At 42.1% G+C, this 21,501-nt stretch overlaps 1 protein-coding gene across 2 annotated transcripts in view; it reads right to left on the minus strand.

The window, feature by feature from the left end:
* MRPS6 (mitochondrial ribosomal protein S6) overlaps positions 1-21,501 on the minus strand; it is a 63,686-nt gene that overhangs the window by 16,917 nt on the left and 25,268 nt on the right. The window lies entirely within an intron of this gene.

Raw genomic sequence — 21,501 nt, forward strand, 5'->3', positions numbered from 1 at the left:
TGCTGCAGCTAGGATTGCAGGGGTGCTGCAGCAGCCCCTGGCTTGAAGTGGCTTCCATTACATACAGGGTTTTACAGTTTGGTTCAATGGCTCTCAGCACCTCCACTATAAAAACTATTTCATCACCCCTGGAATGACATCCAGGACCTGCTGGAGTGTTTGAAGAAACTAGGCCTGCCTATGCTACTGTCGAGATGGTAAGCCTTTAGGTAAGAAGACATGCATGTAGACTGTTTCAAAATCCTTTTTTCAAAATGCTGTGTTCCTATTGTTAAAAAATAATTACCCAACAGTAACCCTTCAAGATGTGGCGGTGAAGGTGGATCTCACAGTAGGTGCCCATGTCCCCACGCATGCGACCTCAGCATTTTTTTGTATAGCAGTGCGTGACAGGGCAGCAAATGCACTCTGTGCCTCCATGTGCCCCCATACGAGGGCATAAAGAGCAGTGCAACCATGACCCTCCCTTCGTTCTCTTACAACACAAAGCCTTTGTTAGCTGAGGACTCCAAGTGGGAATGATGGGCAGATCACAGGATCCACACAGAGTTAGTGGGAAATCTATGGACATAGCTGACAAGAGAGGAAGTGACTAACAGAGTCAAGAAGTATCCATGTTATATAGCATGTTCCACTTTACATAGTGCCACAATGGTAATCTCATCAGCATAAGCTCCCCCACTTCAGCTATAACATCTGCTCTCCCAAAAAATTTAACAGGGACAACATTAAGATGTCTATAGCAGCATGACATGTGAGCCAGCTATGCTGCCAGTGCTAAGGAAGGAGAGGGGCACTCACTGAAGGATATCAGCCCTGTGGGTATGACTGGGGCTGAGGGATAATGTCTTGTGGCTCAGTGACCTAAGCAGGAGCTGTAGGGACCACTTACCAAGTTCATTCCCATCCATGCCTCACTGTGGTATATTTGCAATTGAGAGAGCTGCACCAACTTACCTGAATACAACCTGGTCTACACTAGAAAATAAGGTTTGTTAAACTATGTTGGTCACATAAGCCACACCCAGGAGTGACATAATTAGCCAACCTAAGTCCCCATGTAGCTCGTACTAAGTTCTTCCATCGACCTAACTACCGTCTTAACTCCACCAAACAGGAGAACCCCTCCCATAGGCATAGGCAGTGTCTACACTGAAACGCTACAGTGGAGCAGTTGTGCTGCTGTAGCATTACCAATGTAGACATATCCCTAGACTCTTTTCTGTGGGATTTTATTTGAAAGGGAAAGAGGTTACAGAGGACAATTGTTTAATGTTTTGTGAATATTGGATCAGTTTATTGTAAAAGTAAATAAAAATATTTGACAGGTCATTATAGGAGTTTACATATAAAAGTAAAGCTACGTACTTCAATATAATTCAACATGACGTGAGTATCTTAGCTCTGTTAAAACTAGTTCTATTTTGCAAACAAGACAATGTATTACAAGAATAACTTTTAAATTGTAAGTATGTAAAAATCGATACACTACAATTTCTCAGATGAATAATAAATATCCTATGTTAGCTATTAGAAAAGGAAGAGTTCAAGATATTTAAGCAACTTATTGGGGCTGGAGAGATTACAGGTTATTACAGAGGTAAATCTTTATTCCTCTATGACAAATGTTAATCCAATCACTGTCATTTTACAATCATTCACCTACACTTCAACCAAGCAAATTAATATCATGCAGCTTTTTTTTTTTTAAATGGAGAAAAGAGTCTTTAAAGCTTCTCAAAATACATATTTAAAATGGTCATCAAGTACATTATTTAACACAACTGCTTTGTTTAAACTGTGGAAATATATGCCACAAGGTGGTCTTTGTAACCCTTATGGAAAAGTCTGTCTAGCACTGGGATTCCTGGAGAAGTGCATACACAGAAAGCGCTATCACCTGATAGAAGAGAGGGGCAAAAGTTTGCAGGAAATGTCAATATTTCAAAATCTTGTTTCAGTCTGATTTGAACCTCGTGGCATAGTTGTCCAAGTAGCTACAGACCTACCGGATAGGTCTAGGTATCTGCACTGAACTGGGTTTAATTGCCTGAAATGGCCGTTTCAGCAATTAGGCCATTTCTTAGCAAGTTAGACTTTCCAAACTTCGTTGTACAACACTGTGCACTCACCGTATATAACTTATTGGTGCTAGGAAATCCAGTATTCTGAGCTTCAAAGTAGCTATGGTGCACTTACTAACATTTGTATAGCACCTATCACTGTGGTGTTTAACACCCCAAACCTACTGTCAGCCCCCTCCAGATGTCAACTGACATGAACAGTGCTCCAAGCTGAAGCCACTAAGGGCTTGTCTACATCACAAAGTTGCAGCGCTGGTGAGAGGGTTACAGCACTGCAACTTAGGAGGTGTACACATCTGCAGGGCATCACCAGCGCTGCAACTCCCTGTTTGCAGTGCTGGCCGTACTCCCGTTTTGTCTCGGGTAGAGGATCCAGCACTGGTGATCCAGCACTGGTAATCAAGTGTAGACACTTACCAGCGCTTTTCTTGACCTCCGTGGAATAAGCAGGTACCCCAGCATACCTGAGGAAGCCTCTCTGGTAATCAAGCAGGTCTCCTTCCCCGCGGTTTGCTCCGGTGTTCTCCGAATCCCCCCCCCAAGCGGGTCTCCTTCCCCGCGGTTTGCAGGGGGGTTCGGGGAACGCGAGAGCAAACCGCGGGGAAGGAGGTCTCCTTCCCCGGTTTGCTCTCGCGTTCCCCGAACCCCTGTGCAAGCAGGTCTCCTTCCCCGGTTTGCTCTTGCGTTCCCCGAACCCCCGTGCAAGCAGGTCTCCTTCCCCAGTTTGCTCTTGCGTTCCCCGAACCCCCCTGCAAACCGCGGGGAAGGAGACCTGCTTGCTCGGGGGTTCGGGGAACGCGAGAGCAAACCGGGGAAGGAGACCTGCTTCCCGCGGTTTGCTCTCGCGTTCCCCGAACCCCCGTGCAAGCAGATCTCCTTCCCCGGTTTGCTCTCGCGTTCCCCGAACCCCCGAGCAAGCAGGTCCTTCCCCGCGGTTTGCAGGGGGGTTCAGGGAACGCGAGAGCAAACTGCGGGAAAGAGACCTGCTTGCTCGGGGGTTCGGGGAACGCGAGAGCAAACCGCGGCGAAGCTGGTCTCCTTCCTCGGTTTGCTCTCGCGTTCCCCGAACCCCCCTTGAAGCCGCCCAACAGCGCTGCAGTGTGGCCACATCTAACACCACTTGCAGCGCTGGTTGCTGTAAGTGTGGCCACTCTGCAGCGCTGGCCCTATACAGCTGTAGTAATACAGCTGTAACAACCAGCGCTGCAAAATTGTAGATGTAGACATACCCTAAGGCTCTGCACAGGTGTAATGGTCTACCTGTGCAGATCATTTTGCAGGATTAGGTCTGAAGTGAGGTTTTGTCCAGGGGAATTTTTCTACTTTACTGCATTAATGGTCTGAGTGTAGTATTCTTGGTAGGTTAATTTAGTACGTTTATTAATTAAGAACAAAACCCCATTAGACAGCAGTTTTTTGTTTGGGAATCACAGAAATATCTCATATGTATTACTTTCATCTGCAGATTTCAAAAGGGCTTCATCCACCTTTTACAGCTGGGGAAACAGAGACAAAGTAGTTAGCTGACATGTGCAAGGTCACAGTGGGAGAACTGGGAATGGAACCCTGCTCTCCTGACTCACAATACAGTACACTGACCACCCACCGTCTCCTCTCTGTTAAAAGACTTTTACAGTAGAGTAAGTGGTGTTTTGGTTTTTGTTTTTTTTTTAACAATCTACATGACATGCATTGCAGATTTGAGCCAAATACAAGCCACTTGAGGGTTTAATTTGGCACATTGTGAAGAGTTAGCTCCACTGAATTTCAGTCTTCCTTAATACTGATGAATCAAGCCAGATATTTCTGTACTATTATATTGGCAAATGAGCCTGTTGTTTCTAAAATATTGGACTTCCCCACCAAAACCATGATCTCTAGAAGAAATCTGGAGCTAGAATAGAGCCCCTCGCAATAATTCCAGGGACTAGGTAAAAGTAAAAACAAAAACAAGTTCTGCTTGACCACAGTGCAGAGCTGCATCCTCAGGGAGCCTATTCAAACTTCCATCATTGGAATAAGGTTCATAAAAGCAGTGAAAGATCAAGCCTAGAAAAGCTCTGCTACTCCATGCCCTTCCGTAACAAACACCTTCACATCCATAAGGTCAGGAGGGCCACTGACACAGAAGGAGACAGAGCTGCCTCCACTAGTAGAAAGTTTCCATATGCAAGGAGAATTCTCCATCACCTCTCTCTAGCCATTTTACATTACTAATATAGCATAAAGTGGCCTTAGTAGAACAGAGAATCTGGCCCAAACTCTATACAAGTTCTTATAATGACCCCTATCACTGTAGTATCTGAGCACCCAAGTTCATCTGAATCAGGATGCCTTTTAAAACAATTATAAAAGCAACCCTGCATAGATACTTTATGTAGTACCTACTCTTATAATCTTTACTCATAGTATTCTCACCAGAGCCAATGGGGACTTCTTATAGGAATGAAGAATGCAAAAATCCAATCCAAAGTTTGTGATGGCAGAAATTTTACAGATTGCACTCAAAAACAAAACAATGTAAAACTCTAGAGCCTACAAGTCCACTCAGACCTACTTCTTGGTCAGCCAATCGCTAAGACAAGTTCATTTACATTTATGGGAGATAATGCTGCCTGCTTCTTGTTTACAATATCACCTGAAAGTGAGAATAGGCATTTGCATGGCACTTTTATAGCCAGCATTGCAAGATCTTTACGTGCCAGATATGCTAAACATTAGTATGCCCGTTCATGCTTCGGCCACCACTCCAGAGGACATGCTTCCATGCTGATAATGCTTGTTAAAAAAAAAGTGTGTTAATTACATGTGTGTCTAAACTCCTTATGGGAGAATCGTATGTCTCCTACTCTGTGTTTTATTCACATTTCATGTTATAGCAGTCTCAGATGATGACCCAGGACATGTTGTTGGTTTCAAGAACACTTTCACTGCAGATCTGACAAAAAAAAACACAAAGAAGGTACCAATGTGAGATTTCTAAAGATAGCTACAACACTCAACCCAAGTTTTAAGAATCTGAAGTGCCTTCCAAAATCTGAGAGGGACAAGATGTAAAGCATGCTCTGAGAAGACTTAAAAGAGCAACACTCTAATGCAGAAACTACAGAACCCGAACCACCAAAAAAGAAAACCAACCTTCTGCCAGTGGCATCTGACTGACTCAGATGATGAAAATTAACATGCATCAGTCCACACAACTTTGGATGGTTATCAAGCAGAACCCATCAACAGCATGTCCTCTCGAATGGTGATTGAAGCATAAAGGGACATACGAATCTTTAGTGCATCTAGCACGTAAATACCTTGCGACACCGGCTATAATAGTGCCAAGCAAAAACGCCTGTTCTCACTTTCCGGTGATATTGTAAACAAGAAGCAGGCAGCATTATTTACCGCAAATGTAAACTAACTTGTTTATCTGAGCAATCTCAAGAAACAGGACTGAGTGGATATGTAGGCTCTAAAATTTTAGATTGTTTTGTTTTTGAGTGCAGTTGTTGTTTTGCTTGTAATTCCACATTCGTAAGTTGCATTTTCATGATAGAGATTGCACTACTGTACTTGTATTAGGTTAAACAGTATTTTTCAATTATTTGGTTTTTACAGTGCAAAATTTGTAATAAAATAATATAAAGTGAGCACTGTGCACTTTGTATTCTGTGTTGTAAGTGAAATCAATATATTTGAAAATGTAGAAAACATCCAAACTATTTAAATAAAGGGTATCCTATTGTTTAACAGTGTGATTAATCACAATTAATTTTTTTAATTGCTTGACAGGCCTAAAAATAATCATTTAAATTTGAGGTTGTTCAGGAGAATCAGTTTGCCCCAAATCCTCATGCCAACCCTGTGCATAACAGTGTGATCACGGTAAACATGAGTTGATTACACTTGGAAGGGTGGAGACAGGGGCATTAAAGACATCACAGGTGCATGCAGCTATGGAAGATGTTATGGACACATCTGTGAAGAGACTAGTAAAGGGCATAGTCCTTCTGCCCATGTAATAATTCTGCAGATAGAGGTCTCTAGAGTTGTCAGTTGGCACCATTCACAAATACTGAAGCCACAAAGTTTATTTAAAGGTTTCACTACACCCATGTACCCAGAAATTATAAATAGTCTGAGATTTCACTTATAACTACAGTCAAATACTAGTCCAGAAGCACATCACCCACATTGACCTTGCTTTCCCTTTCTCTTCACCAACCTCTCAGGAGTCTCCTCTTAGAGGATCTTTGTATATGGAACAAATGTCATCTGAGTGAGCTGAAAGCCATTCCATGCACAGCCTTCTTTGGGTCATCAGCTAGGGCTCTAAAAAGGGAGAGGGCTAGAGAGTCGAGTCCTCTTAGATCAATATTTACTCCATGAAGGAGAGCCACACAACTGTAGTTATATCTAGCAAGTTGTAGAGCACTCCTCCAAGAACATGATCATTTGGGAGGATATTTAATATTCCGAACATGAAAGAAGTCCACAGAAGTCCACAGAACAGTCTTTTATCAATCATGTAAAATTAGAACAGGGACAAGCAAACATAAAAAAGTGAGAAGAAGGGACAGAGGGGTCGCGGACATGGGGCAGGCATGTTTCTTATGCTAGTTACAGAACCACTCAGTAGTCAAAAATTTGAGAGAGGACGCTGAACATGAACCTGTTAGTCATTTTCAGTGCTTAACAATCCTGAAGCACAGAAACTGGCAGTAAAAGTTATTTAGTTCCAAAAAGATCCAATGTGCTCTGGCTCTGCGATAAGCTGGATCTAAATTTTGGGGCAAGGGCCCATGGTTTCTAACCACTCTGGCAACATATACTGCGGCCGTCTGGAAATTCTGCAGCAACTTCAAATAAAGCCTTTGCAAGACTGGTGTTTCATAAAAACTGATCATGTAAATTTTGCATGCATGTTAAGACCAGAAACTTATTTCTAATAATAGAAATTCGGATACTCAAGCTTTTTTTTTTTTTAATAATTACCTACAATACAGTAACTTGTGTTATTTTTATATTAAATTCAATATATGTTATGCTGCTTCTAAGTTTTCAGTGTACTGAATTTTTTATACTGACATTAACCTGCAGCAGGGTGAGTCAATTCAACAGGAACAATGTTATAACAACACAAGAGCTTCTAACTCACTGTGCAGTCCTAGGGAGTTGAGGGGAGGAAGCATGCAGCCATCCGTACAGCTAACTCTTCCCAGGTAGGAAAGATCAACCCTGCAGTTGGTATCAGAGCAGAGTGGGAGGAACTATACTCCATTTAGGCAACTAAAAGGTAAAGAGGGGAGCACAGGGAATAACAGGGGGCCTGGAAGTGATAGGAAAGAAAAAGCACAGGTGGCCAAGAGAGGCCTCCTCAAGCCCCCACCCCTTCCCAAGAGTCCCAAGAGGATGGAGAGAAAATATGCACAGAATACTTAGGGCAAATCAACTTAAGTTATGTCGACATACAGCTACCGCAGTAATTAAATTGGTTTGGCACGTCCACACTAGCTCCCTCTGTCTGCGGTGCACGTCCTCACCAGGAGCACTTGCACTAATTTAACTGTCACCAGGGGCTCACAGCCAGAACAGTCAATACACCGTCTACATTAACACTGCGTTGCCCTAACGACATCGACCTAAGCACTAAGGCTCTTGCAGAGGTGGAGCAAAAGTGTAGTGGGCGACTTACATCGGTGGGAGCAACATTGTATCATAGACACCTACAGAGTTAGATGGACATACGCTGCCTTACATCGATGTAGATCAGGCCTTAGTTTTAGGGTGAGGATTGTATCTAAGGCCATGTCTACATCTAAAATTTTGCAGCGCTGGTTGTTACAGCTGTATTAGTACAGCTGTATAGGGCCAGCGCTGCAGAGTGGCCACACTTACAGCAACCAGCGTTGCAAGTGGTGTTAGATGTGGCCACACTGCAGCGCTGTTGGGCGGCTTCAAGGGGGGTTCGGGGAACGCGAGAGCAAACCGGGAAAGGAGACCAGCTTCGCCGCGGTTTGCTCTCGCGTTCCCCGAACCACCCTGCAAACCGCAGGGAGGAGACCTGCTTGCTCGGGGGTTCGGGGAACGCGAGAGCAAACCGGGAAAGGAGACCAGCTTCGCCGCGGTTTGCTCTCGCGTTCCTCGAACCACCCTGCAAACCGCAGGGAAGAGACCTGCTTGCTCGGGGGTTCGGGGAACGAGAGAGCAAACCGGGAAAGGAGACCAGCTTCGCCGCGGTTTGCTCTCGCGTTCCCCGAACCACCCTGCAAACCGCAGGGAAGGACCTGCTTGCTCGGGGGTTCGGGGAACGAGAGAGCAAACCGGGAAAGGAGACCAGCTTCGCCGCGGTTTGCTCTCGCGTTCCCGGAACCACCCAGCAAACCTCAGGGAAGGAGACCTGCTTGCTCGGGGTTCGGGGAACGCGAGAGCAAGCCGGGAAGGAGACCAGCTTGATTACCAGAGGCTTCCTCAGGTATGCTGGGATACCTGCTTATTCCACGGAGGTCAAGAAAAGCGCTGGTAAGTGTCTATACTTGATTACCAGCGCTGGATCCTCTACACCCGAGACAAAACGGGAGTACGGCCAGCGCTGCAAACAGGGAGTTGCAGCGCTGGTGGTGCCCTGCAGATGTGTACACCTCCTAAGTTGCAGCGCTGTAACTCCCTCACCAGCGCTGCAACTTTCTGATGTAGACAAGCCCTAAGTTTCTTTCAGCTAATGATACAATTAATACAAGACATTTAAATTCAATGGGCATTCCTGATTAAATTATAAACAAAGTTTCCACCATAAATAGCATTACAGTTCTCAAGTTGTTCAAATGATGCTGGTGGTGGGAAACCACATTTTCTTTAAGTTGTGAAATACTGGCCAAAAGTTCTTGTGAGTTTACACTTCCAAAGAGGTCTAGATGGGTGGTGTCAAATAATGCAAAAATTAGAAGCAAATTGCAAGAGAATGTAGCAGGGTGCTGGTGCAGAAGCACCTAATTAGCCCCTGCCCAGTCAGCTCCAATCAAGGGAAGCAGTTTGGGACTGATGGAAAATGCCTGATGCTGGCCTGAGGATTGGCAACACCTGCTGGCCTGACAAGCAAGGGCTATAAAGACTGGGAAGGAGCGAGAAGGAAGGTCAGAGCAAGGGAGAAGTCAGGTGCGAAGGGAGTTAGCTAGAAGTTGACTCTGCCGGTAAGGGTGGTAACCAAACCTGTAAAGCTTGTATATAGATGGACACTGGTGCTGGGCCAACGATAAGAAAATAAAGATACAGTGTTGCACAACCCTGAAGCCTCTCTGATCCTTATTGGGGAGGGAAAGCAGGCTGCAGGAAGAGGGGTTGGTCTTTTCCAATTCCAAATTAGATTTGCTTGACTTATGACAAATTCACAGTACCCTTCCTGTTTTGGAGCTAGGCTATAGGTCAAACAACACTCTCCTGAAACCTTCACTTTGATAGAAAAGTTACTTTAAAGTCTATCAGTATTAAGATTAAAAATTGTATATTTGTAAACAATTTTTTATATAGGACAGCATTCTCATATAGGTTATTTCTTGAGGTGCCTTCCTGCTCCACCTATGATGTCTCAGATTTCAATGTCCATATCCATTCTCTCCGTATTACCCTCCCATGCACTAAACCATAATTATTTCACTATGCTGCTCACTTCTCCCTTCCTCATGCTCTCTCTCAGCTACTTAAAATTATTTTCTTATCCCCCACCCCCTCGTCCCTATTCACCTACCCATTCAGACACTGATTTGAGTGACCTAAGTAGGCTTGGCAGAATTTGATTTTTTATAATTGACATTACACCAATTTAAAGCATTTTTTTTAATTTAAATTCTCCACAGTTATGGGAAATTATGAGCAGGAGAGGTCAGTTATTTAATGACAAGCATTGAGATTAAAGTTATTGCTTTGTAACTGTTAAAAACAAGTTGTCAACACCATATGTCAAAAACATGCAAAGTAAATGCTAAGAACATAAGGGCCATACTGGGTCTGACCAAAGGTCCATCTAGCCCAGTATCCTGTCTACTAACAGTGGCCAATGCCAGGGGCCCCAGAGGGACTGAACCTAACAGGTAATGATCAAGTGATCTCTCTCCTGCCATCCATCTCCACCCTCTGACAAACAGAGGCTAGGGACACCATTCCTTATCCCATCCTGGCTAATAGACATTAATGGACTTAACCTCCATGAATTTATCCAGTTCTCTTTTAAATGTTATAGCCCTAGCTTTCACAACCTTCTCAGGCAAGGAGTTCCACAACTTGACTGTGTGCTGTGTGAAGAAATTCCTTTTATTTGTTTTAAACCTGCTGCCTATTAATTTCATTTGGTGACCCCTAGTTCTTGTATTATGGGAATAAGTAAATAACTTTTCCTTATCTACTTTCTCCACATCACTCATGATTTTATATAACTCTATCATAACCCCCTCACTTAGTCTCCTCTTTTCCAAGCTGAAAAGTCCTAGCCTCTTTAATCTCTCCTCATATGGGACCCATTCCAAACCCCTTATCATTTTAGTTGCCCTTCTCTGAACCTTTTCTAGTGCAAGTACATCTTTTTTTTAGATGAGACCACATCTGTATGCAGTATTCAAGATGTGGATGTACCATCGCTTTATATAAGGGCAATAATATATTCTCCTTCTTATTCCTTTTAAATGATTCCTAACATCCTGTTTGCTTTTTGACCGCCTCTGCACATTGTGTGGACATCTTCAGAGAACTATCCACGTTGACTCAAAGATCTTTTTCCTGATTTGTTATAGCTAAATTAGCCCCCATCCTATTGTATGTATAGTTGCGATTATTTTTTCCAGTGTGCATTACTTTACATTTATCCACATTAAATTTCATTTGCCATTTTGTTGCCCAATCACCTAGTTTTGTGAAGTCTTTTTGAAGTTCTTCACAGTCTGCTTTGGTCTTAACTATCTTGAGCAGTTTAGTATCATCTGCAAACTTTGCCACCTCATTTTTTACCCCTTTCTCCAGATCATTTATGAATAAGTTGAATAGGATTGGTCCTAGGCCTGACCCTTGGGGAACACCATTAGTTACCCCTCTCCATTCTGAGAATTTATCATTAATTCCTACCCTTTGTTCCCTGTCTTTTAACCAGTTTTCAATTCATGAAAGGACCTTCCCTCTTCTCCCATGACAACTTAATTTACATAAGAGCCTTTGGTGAGAGACTTTGTCAAAGGCTTTCTGGAAATCTAAGTACACTATGTCCACTGGATCCCCCCTGTCCACATTTGCTGATCCCTTCAAAGAACTCTAACTGATTAGTAAGACACGATTTCCTTTTACAGAAACCATATTGACTTTTGCCCAACAATTTATGTTCTTCTATGTGTCTGAAAATTTTATTCTTTACTATTGTTTTGACTAATTTGCCCAGTACTGACAGACTCACCTGTCTATAATTGCCGGGATCACCTCTAGAGCCCTTTTTAAGTATTGGCGTTAGATTAGCTATCTTCCAGTCATTGGGTACAGAGGCTGATTTAAAGGACAGGTCACAAACCCTATTCAATAGTTCTGCAACTTGACATTTAAGTTCTTTCAGAACTCTTGAGTGAATGCCATCCAGTCCCAGTGACTTGTTAATGTTAAGTTTATCAGTTAATTCCAAAACCTCCTCTAGTGACACTTCAGTCTGTGACAGTTCCTCAGATTTGTCACCTACAAAAACGGCTCAGGTTTGGGAATCTCCCTAACATCCTCAGCTGTGAAGATTGAAGAAAAGAATCCATTTAGTTTCTCCACAATGACTATCGTCTTTAAGCGCTTCTTTTGTATCTCAGTCATCCAGGGGCCTCAATGGTTGCTGAGCAGGCTTCCTGCTTCTGATGTACTTAAACTTTTTGTTATTACCTTTTGAGTTTTTGGCTAGCCGTTCTTCAAACTCCTCTTTGTCTTCTTTATTACATTTTTACACTTAATTTGGTAGTGTTTATGCTCCTTTCTATTTACCTCACCAGGATTTGACTTCCACTTTTTAAAAGATGCCTTTTTATATCTCACTGCTTCTTTTACATGGTTGTTAAGCCACAGTGGCTCTTTTTTAGTTCTTTTCTTAATTTAGGGTATACAGTTAAGTTGGGCCTCTATTATATAGTGTCTTCAAAAAGCACTCATGCAGCTTGCAGGGATTTCACTTTAGTCACTGTACCTTTTAATTTCTGTTTAACTAACCCCCACATTTTTGCATAGTTCCCCTTTTTGAAATTAATGCCACAGAGTTGGGCTGTTGAGATGTTTCTTCCTGCCACAGGGATGTTAAATATTATATTATGGTCACTATTTCCAAGCCGTCCTTTATATTACCTCTTGGACCAGCTCCTGCACTCCACTCAGGACTAAATCGAGAGTTGCCTCTCCCCTTGTGAATTCCCATACCACCTGCTCCAAGCAGGTCATTTAAAGTATCAATTTTGTCCTCTGCATTTCATCCTGAGGTGACAGGTTCCCAGTCAATATGGGGATAACTGAAATCTCCCACTATTATTGAGTTCTTAATTTTGATAGCCCATTTTTCCCTTAGCATTTCATCATTACTATCACTGTCTGGCAGATAGTCAAAATAATCCCTAATGTTATACTCTTATTAGAGCATGAAATACTCTCACAGAGATTCTGTGGAACATGTGGATTCACTTAAGATTTTTACTTTCATTTGAATCTACATTTTCTTTCACACAGTGCCACTCTCCTCCCCCCCCAGCCCCACATGACCTGTTCTGTCCTTCCAATATATTTTGTACCTCAGAATAATTGTGTTCCATTGATTGTCCTCAGGCCACCAGGTTTCTGTGATGCCTATTATATCAATATCCTCCTTTATCACGAGGCACTCTACTTCACCCATCTTATTATTTAGACTTCTAGCATTTTTAAAGTGCTTGTTCACAAATATGTCACTGTTTATTTGTCTGCTCTTTTCTGATGTGTCCAATTCTTTATATGAATGTTTCTCGTCTGATCTGGCCCTTACATTATCCTCTTCCATCCTCTGCTCCCGACTATAACCTAGAGAATCTCTATCAATAGACTCTCCAAGAGAAGTCTCTGTCCAATCCACATGCTCTTCCTGCAGCAGTCAGCTTCCCCTCACCCCCATCTCCTAGTCTGATTTAAAGATACAGTTTTTAAATTAACAAGTTACTGTATCTTTAAATCAAACTAAAGTTCTCAAGCCAACATTTCTTACTTTGCTTATTAGTAAATTATTACTTACACCAATAGATATTTAATTCTTCCAAGCCTAGACTCAAGACACTTGATGGCCAGAGGAAAAATTGACTGCTGCTGTTCAGGAACAGGGAGAAGGTAATCAGCTTCCCCCTCACACCAGTTGCGGGAAAAGAGGGTAATGGAATTGCTTAGAATAGGATTTGTTTCCAGGCCCAGCATGGAAGCCCTATCTTTTACAGCTTCTGTCTAGTAGATGTTTGATAAATATGAAAACCTAACCCCACTTCCAGCCCCTCTGGCTGCTGGCATAGAGCAGCCAATCTCTTTCCCCTCGTGCTGCTGCACAATTGAGGGTGGTGGTATTATTTACATCACAGTGCCACCTAGGAACCCCCGATCGTAGATCAGAGCCCCAGTGTACTAAAATCGGTGTACAAACCATACAATGAAAACCTGGCCTCATCTTATGATTAAGACTAAGATTTTGTCACGGTTATCTTTAGTAAAAGTCAGGGGCAGATCACAGGCTTCCTGAATTTTTATTTATTGCCAGTGACCTGTCCCTGACTTTTACTAAAGATAACTGTGACAAAATGGGGGGGGGGGGTTTCAGCACCCACCACCCACAGCAGCTGGGAGTTGTGAGGCCCCCCTCCCCTGGCTGACAGATCCAGCCCCGCCACCCTAGGGCTGAAGTGGAAAATGTCACCAAGGTCTCTGGAAGTCATGCATTCAGTGACCTAATCTCAACCTCATTTATGATCCTAGTAGTAATTCTACCCCTCACCACTCCTTTCTTTTGCATTCTCCTTTGCCAGGGCTTGCCTATGCTGCTGCTCACAGCTTTGTCAAGCAGCAGCTGCAGCTCAAAACTAGCCTGACTCTTTCAGTTTAAATTATTTGCTTTTGGTTGCATCTGCAGGATGCTAGGCATTTTCAAATCAGTTTCCACACTTCTGCAATTTAGAAAAGATCTGAGCAGGACAGTACAATAGGATTGGAAGGGTCAGAGTGCAGTCCCCTCTACTGCAGGCAATCCCATCACAAAATGCCTTTCATAAACTTATCAAACTGTCTTAAAGCTGCTTAGGTTAGGTCTGCCACAGAGGCACGAGTAGTGCATGGCCTCCAGAAGATGAGGCTGCTTTGCTTTATATTCACAGCCACAAAGGGCAAAAAGTTAAGTTTTAAAACCTTGATTCTGCAGAAAATTATGGTAGGGGGCCTCACACTCTAGTAATAAATTAGATATTAGGAACCAGATGCCATGGTCTGAATGATCTTATTTGAATCACCTTTACAGCTCTCCTATTCCTGGGGCTTGACAATTCTCCAGCATCAATTAGATAAGCTTTCAGCCTAATGAATTATGCAAGAATGTCCACAGCCCAAGGTGTCCTTTATAAAACTGTTGAATGCTGGAATACTGAGGATGTCCCTACATAGAGGCCAGAATGCACCATGAGAGCCAGTATAGCGGCTACTGAAAGATTTCTCTACATAGGAGGGAGTAATCTTGGAGGGTAGTTACACCAAGTTTACATCTGCAGCACCAGATTGCAGAAGTGAAACTGAGCCCAATTTTCATCTTCTCAGCCTTGAGAGCCCCTAGATTTAATTGCTGCCCCTCCGTTCCACCGGTTGGGGGCAACGTACCAAAACAAAAATAAAGTTTATGAAACTAGTTCATGGTTAGTATTGAGAATGGTTGCTGTCCATTTTTAGTATTGTGAACATGATTGTTAAAATGCAAATGTATCCCTCATTCCTATCATTCTGCAATATCCTCAGAAGAAACATTTCAGTAAGACTCAGAGGGGCAGCCGTGTTAGTAAGACTTTCTGTTTCATCGAAAAAGCACAAATATCCTGGGATGCTCACTCTCTCAGGCACAAGCTGTGCATGCCAAGAGAACAGCCACATCACTAGCGAGAGAATAAAAGCTAAACAGTTTGCCACCACTGTCCTCCCCTAGAGTTTTTGTAAACGAACTCATGGAGATAAATATGGCAAGTTGGACAGAACGCGCACACCAGCTGCCACCTCCTCTCCTGCACTATTCATTTAGGGCCGCACTGCTAGGGGCACACCAACATAACAGATTCTGCAGCTTCACTGGAGTGATTTGCTGCACTGCAAGCAGCTTTCTGCCAGTGCCCTGGACTTCAAGTTATGGAGGTAGCAGTGCTGAATCAAACCCTGCCCCCATGGTTTTTTATTTTGTTGGCACTTGCCATATTAAGTGCATTAGCTCTTGTTTTCTGGCCAAGTTCTACAGCTATGTTCTGCCTACCTAAATTCCTCTTATAGTTTTAAGTAGACTGGGATATTTAGTTTCTTTGGACGGATTAGTATTTAAATGGTCACTAAGTTCCACCCCAGAAAAGGCTGCATTTTAGTGGTGAATGAAGAGTGAGAGACTGCAAGATTTATTATAAGTAACCAAAGTCAATTAAGTTAAAACATAAGACAGTGTACAGTATCTACATTTTCTCCTAAATAATTTCAGAAATACATGGGTTTGGGTTTTTTCCTCCCATTTTTATTGAAACTTTTTACAGAATCCTTTTTAACAAGACAAAAATGCCACAGTAAAGGAATGTAAACTGCAAGAAACAGTTTGAAGTATCTAGATACTCTCTAATAAGAGTTTTAGTTTGAAGACAAATGCAGTAGGCAAGATAATATGCAAACAGTATACACAGGGTCAGTAGTGAGAACTAGGAGTTTTGCATCAGGTTTACTTCAATGTTTTTATAACAATATAATACTCTATTCACTAGACCAAAATTACCTTATCATACATCATTTCTATGACAAGAACTTCTAGATATGGACACTAACAATTTACAAGTATAATTAAGCTATATTAATCTCATTAACACGGCTAAATCTATATTTCTACTACAAGAATTTTTAAAGTCTTCTGTCTAATAAGATCTTGCTAGACCCTTAAACATAACACTCGACCAAAGAGAGACCTGGACCCAGATTTGTCTGATCTGCATGTCCATTTGGTTCATTCCCTATCCATCTGGGGCTGGGGAAAAAGCAGAATTCAAATGCTGTATAGTATTGTTTGGTTTTGGTCAGCAATGTACTTTAGTTGAATAGTTAAAAATAAGGCAGTTCATTAACTGGTATTTTATATAAAAGCTGCAGAACAGAAAAGCATTTCACAGAAATCTAAGAAAAAAGATATATCAATATACAAGGTAAAAGCAGCATCACTTTGACACTGTACTTTTATAAAAGATAAATGAAAAGATTTCTGTAACGATATTAAAAAAGAATTTGCTTTCTTCCTGAAGAAGACTACTAACATTTTGCACAGCAACTATTTTTTTAATCACCTCATTTAAAAACGTGTATTCGTAGACATAGATTGTCATATAACATCACCATCTTTGCTCAGAGTGTCTGACTTTATACAGTGAAGCTGATAATTTAAGAAGTGTCACAAGATGTCACTACATATTGTATCTGACAGAACTAAAATAAAGCAAATGCCTTTTAAACCAACACCACAAAGAAAAACCCCAAAGTGTTTTGTAGACAAAAAACAAAATCATTTTTCAAACATGAACATTTTGAGATTTCACCAGTAAAATCAGAAATCCTAGTTATATATTTATTTATATTCTACAACTACTTTACTAGCCTAATTAAAGCACATTAAACCACTGAATTATACACAAACTTTAAAAAAAAAAAACTTTAAAAACAGTGCACATAAGTTTTTTACTTTAAAACATCACATGTAACAAGGTTAGTATTAATTTCAAAACAATCACGTTTAAGGGCATAGAACATACAGTTACTGAATAAATACATGAGTATTTTTGCTTTATTATACACTACTGAATCCAAAGTGTGTCTCTCAAAGAAAGCTAGAGATTAATGACTCCAAAGATTTTTCAAGCCTCTTCCACACAGTCCTTTCTCTGAAAGATTTTCCCAACAACTCTATTATCTTAGGATAAGATTAAAAAAAATAAAGCTCCATGTTTTAGACATGCAAGAATCTTTCACTTCGGGTACTCAAGCAGAGGCCCTGTGATGGCTATTCCCCACATCCTGGCCTTTATAGGTGGGCGGGGAGAGAAGAGAGAATGTGGAGGAGAGGCAGAAAAGAGAAGTAGAGTGGTGGAAAGCATACAAAGGGTAAACTGAACAATCACATTTCCTTTTGGAAATCAATGAAAGCTCAAAAGAAGAAACTTTGGCGGAGCATGGCATCAACAGAAGTTCTCCAAAACGGAGGGGAAGTTTTCCAGAATGACGTGCACAAAAAGCTTTCCAAGAAGCTGTCTCTCTTTAAAAGAAGCAATTTTTACTAAATCAGTGGGAGAATATTAAGAAAAATAAGTTCAGGTGAACAAAAGGGTGTCATTTAAAATTAAGCTATAAAATAGGCTTTATCCAGTTCAAAAGTTCAAGGCAATAAATACCCAGTTATGTTCGGATGGGTAGGAAAATTATTCTGGATCTCTGTGGCAATTGGTCCAAGTCCAAAGCAACAGGCATTGGCCCCGAAGAGAGGCCAAATACTGAAATTTGAGAGACCAGAGTCAGTTATAGAAAATCCTAAATTTGCAGTTTTGCAAGCCCCAAGAGTTAATGGTAAACCAACATTACATCTAATCTGGGTTCACATCTCTTGATTAGATCATGACTCACAAGACAGATAGAGGCACGTTTAAGCTATAAAAACCCTGAAGCAATCTCTTACACACTGTAGTCCCTGGCATGGTCAAGTCAGAGTGTTCTTGTCCATCAAATGTGGTATGTGCATAAAGAAGCAAAAGGAATGTAATAAAAGTTGTTACAGTGGATAGCAGTTTAATGCAGACTCATTATTAATACAGGTCTTCACTTTTACCTGAATGCTAAAAGCTCCTGAGCCGCTGTTTTAACATTCCAAGGACTAGGCATTCGATTTTGCTTTCTATGAAAATAATCCTGATAAACGTCAAAATGAAGAGAGAAAACCTTGTCAAGTTACCCTCTTTCATACAACTGTGAGACATTACATAGCAGAAGGCTAGGCATAGCTTCTCAGTACAAGAATACACACATAAAAGTTTGAGATCATTCAGAAAATATTCTTGGGTGCAGTTGTATTAATATGAATGATTCTACAGTAGACAGCATTAAAACCATCAGTATTTGTAAAGCAACATAAAACATCTTTACTCATTAACAGCCATTAGACATCCATGAATGAAATTCTAGCCCCATTTGACATTGACTTCAGTGGAGCCAATATTCACCCCATAACTGAGACTGCAATATAAGAACCTGGTGATTATCCAGTTTACAGTCCCTTTAAAATGGAGAGAAATATACCTAATAAGCATATTTTAAAGATGATAAAAAAAATCTATACCATACGGAGGGAATGTTTAAGAAATATCAAAGAAACGGTCTTCACAGCTGACTTGCATAACTTACGATTGGCCTTTTCATAGCTGACTATGCCCATGCGAAAATGATCCCATTTGACTTTCTTACATTACAGAAGCATTACAAGATATATTCTGGAAGTATGTTAGTATGAAGAGAGATAAGGAACAATGGAGAGGAAAAGCAGGATGATTCAGTTTCCATATAAAACTTGGAAATATTGACACCTGCACATAGACTAGTGTGGTCATACACTTTACCTCTCTTACCCTATGACACAAGACTGAACTAGTGTTTTCCGTTACAGATCAAACAAACTATGTAAAAACTGGTAAGTGTACTTTAATCTATTAAATGTATCAATTAAGGCTAGAGGATGTTTAATAAATTATGTGCAGTGAAGAACATTAGCAAGTTCTACAGTGACAGCTAAGATGCAGAAATTGAGCTTGCCTGGATATGAAGAAATCACACAGAGGGTGGGGAGACAAGTTTCTTAAAAAAAAAAAAAAAAAAGAAGACAGTTTCTTTTAAAAAGCCCCCCAACAGTAAGGGCATATCTACACCATCACCACACATGTCAACATCCAGCCATCACAGTAATTAAGTCAGGAGCGTCCACACCACACTCATTGTGTTGGTAGAGTGGGTCCTCGCTAGCAGCGCTTGCGTCGATGCACAGAGCAATGCGCTGTGGGTAGCTAACCCACAATGCAACTAGCCACAGCAGGGTTTGGGAAGGGTTTGCAATACCTCATGGGAACAAAACATTGCAATAGAGAATGGGAACATGGCTTTGACCTCCCACAATGGTTTCCTCCCTCCGTTCCTCCCCTGACATCAATAGCAAACAACCCATACTTTCTTGCACCTTTTTTCTGAAAGCCTGGCTTAGCCACACATGCCATAGCTTGAGAAGCATGGACCCTGCTCAGCTCTGCACTCTTGTTGTGAGCATTACATACCTCAGGATAAGGCATGTGGTGTATTTTCAGAGCAAAGACAGGAGCCACCACACGAAACACTGATATCACTCAAGCAAGCCATAGAGCAAAACAATGCAGTTGCACAGCAGTTGAACACGGTGGAGTGCAGTTTCTGGTCCCAGGAAACAAGCACTGACTGGTGGGACCGGATCGTTATGCAGCTATGGGATGACAAGCAGTGGCTGCAGAACTTTTGAATGCAGTTCACCTTCCAGGACCTTTGTGCAGAGCTTTCGCCAGCCCTGAAGTGCAGCAACACAAAAATGAGACCTGCTCTGACAGTGGATAAGAGTTGTGATCACTCTGTGGAAGCGTGCAACACCAGACTTCTACTGGCCAGTAGGGAGTCAATTTGGAGTTCGTAAATCCACTGTGGGAGCTGCTGTGATCCAAGTTTGCAGGGCCATTAATAGACTTCTGCTAAGAAGGGTAGTGACTCTGGGAAACGTGCAGGACATAGTGGATGGTTTTGCCACAGACAGACAGACCGCATATCCCATTCTTGGCACACACCACGTTGCCAAAGACTACATAAACTGAAAGGGGTACTCCTCAATGGCGTTGCAAGTGCTGGTGGATCACAGGGGCATTTCACCGACATCAATGTGGGATGGCCAGGAAAGGTGTGTGACACACACATCTTTAGGAATACAGGTCTGTTCAGAAAGCTGCAAGCAGGAACTTGCTTTCCAAATTGCAAAATAGCCATTGGTGATGTTGAAATGCCAATCGTGATGCTGGGAGACCCAGCCTATCCCTTGCTCCCATGGCTCATGAAGCCATATACCGGCTCCCTGGACAGCAGTAAGGAGCGGTTCAACCATAGGCTGAGCAAGCGCAAACTGGTGGTGCAGTGTGTCTTTGGACATTTAAAGGGTCGCTGGTGCAGTTTGCTTACTAGATTAGACCTCAGTGAAAAACAATATCCCCATTGTTATCGCTGCCTGCTGTGTGCCCCATAATATCTGTGAGGGCAAAGGAGAGAAAAGTTTCTGCAGGGGTGGGGTGCAGAGGCAGATGGCCTGGCAGCTAATTTTGAGCAGACAGATACCAGGGCAAGAAGAGGAGCCGAGCAAGGAGCTCTGTCTCTCTGGGAGGCTTTGGAAAAGAGAGTTTCACTAATGAGCTAGAGTAATGTGCACTGCTTATCTGCATTGTGCCTTCTCCATCATCTCCTCCATTGCATCAGTTCCCCTGTACCTCCTCTCTCCCCAAGTCCCCGTGCCTGGAATAAGTTTAAAAAAAAAAAGTGTTTAATTCTCTAAACATTGTCTTTTATTGCACAAAAATAAAAAGGAAAAATAATTAACCTTGGGCAAACTGTGTGCTAAATTGGAGGGGAGAAACCAAGCGTGCTTGTGTCCTGAAAGTACAGAAGTCTTGTCCATTAAAGGTCTTTGAATGGCTGCCTTTTGTTTTTAGCACCCTCCCCCCACTGTTGAGTGGAAGGAATACTGCACCTTCCCCTGCCACTTCCTGGAACATTTGAGTAGTAGTATTGGGAACAGGGCGATGCTTGCAGGCCATTCTACAGGGGCTATAGAGGGAATCTAGCCACAAGTTCTTTTTCTTGACTCAGTTACTTCAATGTGTCCGATTGGTCCTTCATAATCCGCAGCATCTCATCCTGCATGGTACACTCATGCTCCTGGTATACTCTTCATCTGTCCATATCCACGGCCAATTTTTCAAACAATGAAATCCTCCAGGCTCTTAGCTCCATGTCAGCTGTCCCAGAGGCATTCATTATCTCATTGAACATGCGTTCTTCCCCCCCTCCAGCTTCTAATCTGCAAAAGCCCCTCCGCCAGCATGGAGGA

The sequence above is a fragment of the Gopherus evgoodei genome, chromosome 1, assembly GCF_007399415.2.
Source record: "Gopherus evgoodei ecotype Sinaloan lineage chromosome 1, rGopEvg1_v1.p, whole genome shotgun sequence".
NCBI classification, from domain to species: domain Eukaryota; kingdom Metazoa; phylum Chordata; order Testudines; family Testudinidae; genus Gopherus; species Gopherus evgoodei.